Here is a 9656-nt window from a genome sequence, read left to right as displayed (position 1 = left end):
GGCTTTTTGTCACTAAGAGAGCATGCCCGTGTATTAACTAGCAAATATGATATTTTGGGATAATTTGTGTCAGGAATATCTTCTAAACTTATTTGTATTGAGCTGTTCTTTGCGTGCAGCAAAATCTTGTTGATATCAAAGCAAACTGAAGTCTTTGAAAGCTTCTGTGTATAGTACTCAAGGTAACTAACAGAGTTTGTTCCCTTTCCCTTAACAGATGTGTGCAATAGTACTAATCTTCCTGAAGTTGAAATCATCAGTCTCCTAGAAGAGCAGCTGCCTCATTATAAGCTAAGAGCAGATACAATCTACGGTTATGACCACGACGACTGGCTTCACACACCTCTCATTTCCCCTGATGCAAATATTGACTTAACAACTGAGCAAATAGAAGAGACCTTGAAATACTTCCGTAAGTCAAAAATTCAGAAACTGTACTGAGAAGCAAATAAAATAGTGCTATTTTTGTTACCTTCTTTGAAGTATCTGTGCAATTCTTTGAAAGCTGTGGAGAGCAAGAGAACTGTTTGTGATTTACTGCTTTGGTCTACAAGATGGTGGTAGATAGAAAACAAAGGGAACATTTAATCAAGACCAGCCTTTGCATTTGTGATTTGTGCATGCACCTTTCCACATTGTCAAATACTGGAGAAACTGAAATACTTCTTTTTGCTTGTGATCTCTCTCAGACTGAAATTTCTAAGCTTAGAAAGCATAGACCTCTTTCCATATCCACTTTTTTGAATATCTTCTCTGACACATTGCACTGTTGTTTGGTGGTACTATGTGCCAGCATCACAGAATGACATTAAATCATTTTGCTGCAGCTTAAGCTTTTAGAAAAGCCTTGTGAAGAACCAAACTCTTATTTGGTTGAGGTGGTTTGTCTCTTCATTCTTACTTCTGTTCCTGTTCATACTATCAAACAAAAAATTATTTGTGCCTAGAGGGAACACGAGTAGAGTTGTGACCTTTGTGGTTATTCATTCCTTTGTTAGAGCCTGTAGGTACTTTATCATGGTGAATGGTTTCATGTCTCTCTGGTGTATTCTACTGTGGGTATTGACTTAGGTGTGCAGTCAGAGAAGACTGTGATTCATCTCAGTGACTGCTATGCTAAGGCAATGGCAGTGGATCTATATGGGATATAGTAGTAGGTAGATTTAGGTAGACTTACTGAGGCACTGTAGAGCATCAGAAGAGATGAATTACAGGGCTCAGCACAACCCTGTGCAAGGATGACTTCATTGCATTTTGAAGCACTGAACAATCACTTTGTAAGGAGCACAGAAACAAAAGCATCAGTAATATGAAGAGCTGGATTTCTGATGTTCATGCTTCAATTAAGGGCATGAAGTATTTTAGTAAATAACTTACATATGCTCTCCACCTACCCCCAATCACACAAAAAGGGGAAGATTGGAGAGATAAGCTGAAGCTGATCTGTGGAATAACGTGTACTATCCCTGGTTTTGTAGCAACCCATTAGTGCTGTTACAATGACAGCAGAAGCTGGCTTAAATAAATACTTTGAAATGTAAGGTTTTCAAGGTCTTTAGTAACCTGATTAGACCTGTCTCACAAACAAAATTGTCTGTGTGGGTGGACTGTTGCAATAACTGTGGGGAAAAATGTTTTGCTAGTGGTACAAGGAATTTTAAAAAATCCCCATGGCAGTGTCCTTCCTCTACCAGCTGAGATCATGGTAGGTGTGTGACTGCTGGGGATGGATGCAAAATACAGCCAGTGTGGAAGATGAATTGAGAGCAACCCTGAGGTAAAGGGCTTGGGGGTGTTGGTTGACAGCTCAACCTAATCCAGAAGTGTGCACTTGTAGCCAAGAAAGCCAAATGTATCCTGGGCTGCATCCAAAGAAACATAGTCATCAGGGAGGTGATTCTCACCACCTACTCTGTCCTTGTGAGACTGCCACCTGGACTATGTGTTCATCTCTGGGGCCTCCAATATAGGAAGGGTTTGGGCCTGTTGGAGCAAGTTCAGAGGGACATGAAGATGATCAGAGGGCTGGAGCAACTCTGCTGTGAAGACAGGCCAACAGAGTTGGAGTTTTTCAGTCTGGAGAAGAGGCTTTGGGGAGACTTCAGAGCACCTTTCACTACCTAAAAGGGGATACAGGAAAGAAAGAGAGGGACTTTACAGCAGATCCTGTAGAGATAGGACAAGGGATAATGATTTTTAATTATAGAGGGTCATTTTAGGTCAATTATATAGAAGAAGTTCTTTACTGTTGAGGTGGTGAGGCACTGGAACAGCTTGCCCAAAGAAGTTGTGGATGTCCCATTCCTAAAAATTATCAAGGTGAGGTTGAATGAGGCATTGAGCAACCCAGTCTAGTTGAAGGTTCCCTGCCTAAGGCAGGTGACTTCTTAGGTGACTTCATAAAGGTTCCTTCCAACACAAGCCCTTCTATTATTCTCTGAAAATGAAGCTGCAAATAACAGAGAAATTGGATAGCATAGCTGCCTGAAACTGTGAGTACTTAACAATTTATCTAGCCTGTAGCTTACAAGTATAATGACTGCAACTTTACCGTGTTGCTGTGGGTTGTAAATTTCTTCCAATCAACTGGCTTGAATGAAAAAAAAACTTGAGTGTAATTCCTGCCATAGTGTGTATTTTCTGCTTTTATTGGGAAATAACTGCTTAAAAAAGAAGGAAGCAAGCCAAGAGATCTTGGATAAAGAAACATTTATTTCTTATTGCCTACAGGCAGACACTTGTGTATAGATAGTAGTTCAGGAAGTTTAAGCAAATTTGGGTCTAGCCTTAGACTGACCCTGGAAACTGAGATCTCTGACTTTATACCTTTGTTCGGTTACTGTGAACAAGTCACAGACTCTATACATAAGAGTGCAGGAACATAATTATTTTTTATGTTTCAAAATTATTGCATTGATTGCAAACATTGGTTTATGGCACAATGAGCTATGAAAGTAAAGATACTATTTTAAGTAAGTTGGCAGAAAGGTTCTGTGAATTATGTTGCCACCACTGTGAATTACGCCACCACCACTTTGGAGAGTGTTCCAAGGTGTGACTGCTTGCACAATTTTCAGTGCTGCAATTCAGCTACTCCTCTTTTACCTGTTTAATTTGTTTGAAAAACCTTGATGAGGGTGTGAGCAAATACTGTAGCTTGTCTCTTTGAAAGTTTGATGTTTCAATGACTTACGAAAATTTCCTTGCTGTTGTTTCCATGTTGAGATTGATGGTGGTTTATAAACTGTTGGTGGAAATGTGATGAGTTTCCTGCTGTGTTGATCCCTGTAGCAGAAGGATCAGCATGACCCTTAGGCATACTGCTGTGGCTTGTTAGAGCAGATTTTTCTGCCTTCCTGTGGCTCTTTTGAGATCCTCAGTCCAATTCACAACCACAAAGGCTCTGAATCGGTCAGAATCTTCTGGGCCACATAACGCAAGAGGATAGACATAAGTGTTCTCCTTTCTAAGTAATTTTTGAAGATACTGGTAGAAAAATGAACAGTCAAATATCCAAGCATTTTAACTAGTTCACTGCTTTTTGTGGAGATTTAAGCTATAACATAGGATAGGTGATGTAGAGAATTAGTTCTTAAAATTTAGTTTGTCATTAGGTAAGAAAGCAATTGGGAGGAAATGAATAGTATTAGGCCTACAACTGTTCTTTTGCATTCTGGAACTCCAAAGCACATCTCTGTTATTTTTTCCTTCAGATGGAAGGCTGAGCCAGTTTTTGCCAAATTAATAAAATAACTGATGTTATCCTAAAGCATAATCAAATAAATGCAGTGTCATTTGACCAGTCTCATTAAACTGTTGAGGCACAGTGTCTTTTAAGTAAACCTAAATGAAAGTATGATACAGCAAAATTGCATACATCTCCTTGCTCCCAGATTAGGGGCAGTCAAGCTCACTTTTAGCTGGGGGCTGTGGGGAGGTCTGTGTGAGATCCAGGCCTAGAACACAGCTCTCTGTGAGCACACCTACCAGAGGCAGTGAGCAGACACAGCAGTCTGGGTTTTTCCTTGGCAGCTTGGGGAGACAGGCCCCATCTGGGAACTCTCTTGAGAAACTGAGGGTGCCTGCTGCTGTGTGTAAGGTAAAGGTAAGGTGAGCCACAGGACTGTGTGCCTCAGGAAGTCGTAGTGGCTCTGAGGAGCTGTCAGCTGCTCTTGATCCAAGGATGTCTTTAGACTTCTTTGGAGCTGCTGCTCATTAGAGATGGTCAGACACAGCCAATAGATGCATTAATTTATCTGGAACAGTGCAAAGAAGGGATCCTCAGATAGGAGTTCAGAATAACCTAAGTCTTCAGATGTGGTGGCAGTGTGCCATAGGGTATGTTGTCCAGGTTTTGGAGTACCTGTCCCTCAGAGCAGAGACTTGCCCAGACAGAACTTCAGATTGGGAAGGCAGCCCTGCAAGGGTCAGTTTGCTGAAAGTGCCCAGAGCTGCTCACTATCCTGAGGTAGAGATGGCCTCCTTTTATGTAAGAGGTGTGCTGCTATGGAAAGGTGGTCACCAGGTGGAGAAGTTAAGAGGAAGTCAACAGGCTGTGCAGCATCAGGGAGGGTGAGACATAAGCAGGATCGAGGAATGGCTGAGACACCAAAGGGTTGTGCTCCCATTCAGAGGGACCTTGACAGGCTGCAGCCATGGGTCAAGAGCAGCCTCGTGCTATACAGCAGAGGGAAGTGCAAAGTCCTGCAGCTGGGAGGAACAACCCCCTGCACACCAAGAGATGCTGGGGTTCAGCTGTTGGAATGTAGCCTTGCAGAAAAGGACCTGGGGTATCATGGTGGACAGGAAAGGTGGACATGAGCCAGAAGCAAGACTCTGCTGAAAAGCAGACTAATGGTATCCTGAGCTATACTAGGAAGAGTGGTGCCAGCAGTCTGATGGAGTCATACTCAATGCTGGTGAGGCCATGCCTGGAGTGCTTGGTCCCGTTCTGGGCTCCCTTATATATTCCTTCAGTGTAATGCATTCCTTTTCTCTCCCAGGAAGCTGCAATCATGTCTCTCAGTGGGTTTTTTGCCTTGTTAGAAAAATAGGTCATAACCATGCAGCTGTAATATTTCTGTCTAGCCAGTCGAGCATGTATTAAGCTCAGCTTCTTTTTACAAATGTTTTTGCAGTATCCATAAAAAATACAACAACAAAAAAAAGGAGACTGTAATGTATATTATTTCTAGCTGGTGAACAGTTTGCAAAATTTTTCTTTAAAGCTTTATTCTTGATTTTCTTAATTCTAGATAGGGGTATATTCTCTTAAATGTCTGGCTTTTGCTATCATGATCTTATTTACAGTGTTTTAAGTGTGCTCAGTGATACCTTAATTAAACTACACTGCTGGTTTTGCAGGAAGGTTTCCAAAGACATCAATTTTGATTTTATACAAATGCAAAACTAGTGCTCTCCAGTAATTATCTGGGGGAAGGGAGAAATAATCCTATCACATGGAAAATAGCTTTTTGTCATTAAGTACTTTAATTTCATCTGACTGCCCCATGTCATACGGTAAATAATTTTGTTCCAGTGGGAGAACAGTTGGACCCTCTTCTGCATTAGAGGAGTCTTTTCCTTGTATCAGGTGAGGTCAGTGTGCCCTTAGGGTGTGAAGCCACGAGCTCTGTCCCACCTGTAGGAAACACTTGTACTCTTTTGAAGCTCTAGATAGTCATCCCAGTTTGATAAAGAAGAGTCAGTCAAATCTGAAGCACCTATTTTTCTAAATACGTGTTCTGAAAGCTGCTGGTAAAAATGCCCTTAGTGCTCTAGATTTTACTCTGGGTTCTACTCTTTCCAGGTAAAGCAAGACTTCTTGTTAAGTAAAATACTACACTGGAAGAAATCACAGTCCTAAGTTGCAGAGTTATTTGTCCTTACTAACTGCGTAGTCACAGGATGATTTCTATTCAGTGTTCTTTTAGAAGGTAAAAATGTCAGTAACTCTTCGCTTAAGTAAATTGTTTTAGAAAAAAGTGGAAATAAGTGTGACAGCCCACCCTTGAAAATCAGTTGGGCTTTTAAATATGCCTGCTTTGTCAGCTTGCAAAGTATGTGTTGTGGCAATGCTTGACTGTGATCAATATGCATTGCATAGTGGTGGCCTGTACAGCTACCGCTCTGATAAAAAAGAACTCCAGACAATATTAATGGGATGGGCAACTTTATCCTGAGTGGTAGTGACTGTACTGGTGACGGTAGAAAATGATGATGCGATATGGTGTTTTAATTATCTGAACCATCCTGAGCCAAGAGAAGAAATGTGACCCAGAGGTAATCAAATGGGAGGTAATCCATTGCAGCTGCCATGGAAATACTCCATCCAATTCCAGTGTTCAGTTTCAAAAAGCATCCTTACAGAATGGAGAAAAAAGCTGAGAATGACTAAGCATGAAAACACAGGATTTATAGTGACATGCTATGTAATAACATCCTTTTAATACATTATTTGTCAGCAGGGATGACTTGCTGCTGCTTTGCACCCTAGCAGCATAATGCATTACAGTCTTGAGTGTGCTGCTGGGGTAGGTGAAAGTACCTTTGTCAAAAATTCTCTTCAAATTGATGCCTTAAGTTTTAAGTTTTTCTGCTTTGCTTGGGTGTGATTTTCTGTTGTGCTTGGGTGGTGATGACAAAACAGTCCTATTCCAGCAGAGGACTCAGGGACAGTTTCTTCAAACTTCAGGCCCTAAGCATAAACAACATGAAAAGAGGAGGGCGGGTAAGCAAGCAAGGAGGATGAAACTTCATGATTTGAGGTTATTAATTGGGCAGTTGACTCCTGCATGTAAATGACTAAAACCTATAAAAATGTGAGCTCTCATGGCCAAGCCTTCTTTTGCTTCCATCTTGGAGCCATCTGGGCAGGGGCCATGCCTGGTACTGCCAAGGTGTGGCCTTTGAAGGCCTCTCAATAAATATCCATTTTATTCCCCTTAACTCTGTCTAGCCTCTGTTCCAGCTCCTCTAGACATCAAAACAAAGGTAAGGGTTTGTGTGGTTTTTATAACCTGGGTAATTTAGGAACATCAGTTTAACGTTGACCTACGGTATAGATTTATTTCAGCAAAAAGGAAGGAGAGAGAGTTCATGAACTTTTCAAGCCATCTCTTCTGACTCGTGAAACCCCTTTGTAACCACAAACTTAAGGAATGCTTAGTCTAGCTGTTCAAAGTTGGCTGCTAGAATTCTTAATCAATCTGTGTGATTTGCCCTGTGGAGAGCGGATAAAAGGAGAGGGGTTTGTTTAGTTAGAACACAGTTTAGCAGCTGAAAGAGAATGCAGAACAAATGTGAATAACTGTTTTGGTTTGGAATAGGAAAATGCAGCTTCTTTATAGTTGGAGACCTATTACCCTAATTTTTTTTTAGCCCCATTGTATATGAACTTTTAGGGAAGTAGCACAGTAATACCCCAACCAAATGTAGCATTGCAACATGGAGATTGGACTACGCAGAGATTCAAAGTTTGTAAAATCAGTCTGCTTGAGAAATGTACTATTCTGATAAATTTGCTATAAAATGAATCTGATACACCCCTGTAGAAAGGAAAAGTAGGGCTGCAAAGGTTGGAAGTAGGTCCTGCAAGTGGGCAGCTCCTTTGTCAGCTTGGTCACAAATTCCCATTCAACTTGACAGCTGTTCCAGCTTTACAGAGTACAATTCCTCGTGTAATTGAAGAGATGCTGGTGAGTGGATACCTGGATATATAGTATTCTGTCTTCACGCTGGGAACATAATACACTTATTCCGTATTTCCAAGTCTCTTGAGGAGTTCTCAAATCATTTGGCCACACAAGTGATTTTCTCCGCAGAAAAGTAATGCCTGTCTGAATTACACTGGTATGCTTACAATCAGATGTATTTAAAAAAAAAATCCATAAAACAAACAAAAAAGCCCTAAGCCCCTACCTTGAACTATTTTTATCCTATCTCGTTGAAAGGGAGTGTGTGTGCCATGGGAAGGACGGTGAGAAGAAAATTTTAGCATGTTGAAGATTTTCTTTGTTTAAAATGTCAGCAAAAAAAGAGAAAAAAAAGGGATTGTCCCTGTAGCAATTTAAAGTGGTAGCCACTGTTAATTCTTTCTATTTTAAATGCTTATTTAATAATGTTACCAGACTGAAATTACCTGTTGGACAAAAATAATACAAGTGGAACAAATAGCTTATATGCAGAGCAATTGAGTTGATGTTGCCATAGGAGCCTTTATTTTTCTCTGGCAGTCTTTTAACAGTGTAGCTTTAATTGCATTTAATAGCATGTATAGTTTTTTCCTTGTGGGTGTGCATAACTGAAACTCTGCAAGACTCAAAGCTACTGCAGTGATAATTTCTTGTACCAGTAAAGCTGAAATGCTGATGCCATCAAGAAGCCAAAGCATTTTCTTCTGCATAGATTGACTGTGCCTTACCTACTTCTAGTAAAGCAAAGTGGTACCAGTTGGGGAGTAGAATAAGTGATAACAACCTAGAAGAGACATGAGTGAGGGTGAGCTTAATAGTTATCTGCAAAATCATGAGTGATTGAAAACGAGAGATGGACTGAACATTCTGATTTCCAGAGCTGGAAGCATCAAATTAGGTTAATAAATGTGAGTTGCAAAGCAAAAGGTGAGGGCTTTGTATATTGTGAGCAGTAGATATGTGGAACTCCTTGCAAGAGAATGCTGGAGATACTAAAAATGTATCTGGGCTCAAGAACAGAGAAGATAAGTTATTCAAGAATTGCTAAAAGTAGTTGCTGTATCTGTCTTAGGCTGTCTCTGAAGATGAAGAAATTTGAGATTGGGAGGACAGTTGTGGGAAATGTTGGACAGTTCTTTGTTGCCTGCTCATGGCTATTCTTGTAGATGGAATCATTGGCTAGACAGACACCAGACTTCCCTGGTCAGACCCAATATGGCCTCCTACCTTAATCTACTAGGATGGATTAAGTCACAACTTAATCTATCCCAGTGCTTCTAGTGCACTTGCAAAGAAATAGCGTTTCCTAAAAGAAGGGGTGAAATGGGTGAAGACTATGTGCTTTTTATGAACAAAATGGATGTCAGTCCACTTGATATCTGTACCTGCGCATATTCAGACATGCTTTTTGAATTGCTTTGTTTGATGATTTAATGCCATCTGTTCCTCAGAAAGTTCTCTTGTAATAGCTTATACACAATTTTATTGGGGGTTGCAAAAGTATTTTCTTCCGTTTCCAAAACACTGAACACAAACATTAAGGTATTCTGGATGATGACCTTCAGAATTTTTAGGAATAGAGTAGTGAAAATTTGTCCTAAGCTCTTGTCTTCAGCTATGAAACTTAGATCCTTAGGGAAAAAAAGAAAGGGAAAGTGGTTAATGGAGACATTTTTTTTTATGCTAGGAGAAATGTATCGCTGTCCTTTATTGTCCTTTATTGCTGTTCTTGCTGATTCTTTATTTTTTTCATTTGGCAAATCTCAACAGCAGGACGCAGAAAGGGTTCTGTTATTTCAGACCAGAATAGTGTAATAAAGCAGTAACATAGTTTAATTTTCCAGGGGGAAGGCAGGCTTTTATCAAGCTGTGTGGATGAGAGTAGTAATGGACTAGATTTTCATTATTAATGTACCACATGTCCCCAGTGAATTGCAACAGTATGATGCTGTTGTTCTGTGA

The 9656-nt window shown here is 40.4% G+C and overlaps 1 protein-coding gene across 2 annotated transcripts in view; it reads left to right on the top strand.

Moving 5' to 3' along the window:
• The first annotated feature begins 307 nt into the window (after positions 1-307).
• The window catches only part of TRAK1 (trafficking kinesin protein 1), a 62931-nt gene continuing 53582 nt past the window's right edge, over positions 308-9656 (top strand). For both annotated transcript variants that reach the window (XM_062496974.1, XM_062496964.1), the window contains exon 1: positions 308-412. The gene's annotated coding sequence lies outside the window, so the exon portion shown is untranslated. The remainder of the gene's footprint in view (positions 413-9656) is intronic.

This window comes from Cinclus cinclus, chromosome 1 (assembly GCF_963662255.1).
Source record: "Cinclus cinclus chromosome 1, bCinCin1.1, whole genome shotgun sequence".
In the NCBI taxonomy this organism is placed as follows: Eukaryota; Metazoa; Chordata; class Aves; order Passeriformes; family Cinclidae; genus Cinclus; species Cinclus cinclus.
The sequence above is the reverse complement of the archived record's forward strand: the minus strand, read 5'-3'. Positions and strand labels throughout refer to the sequence as shown.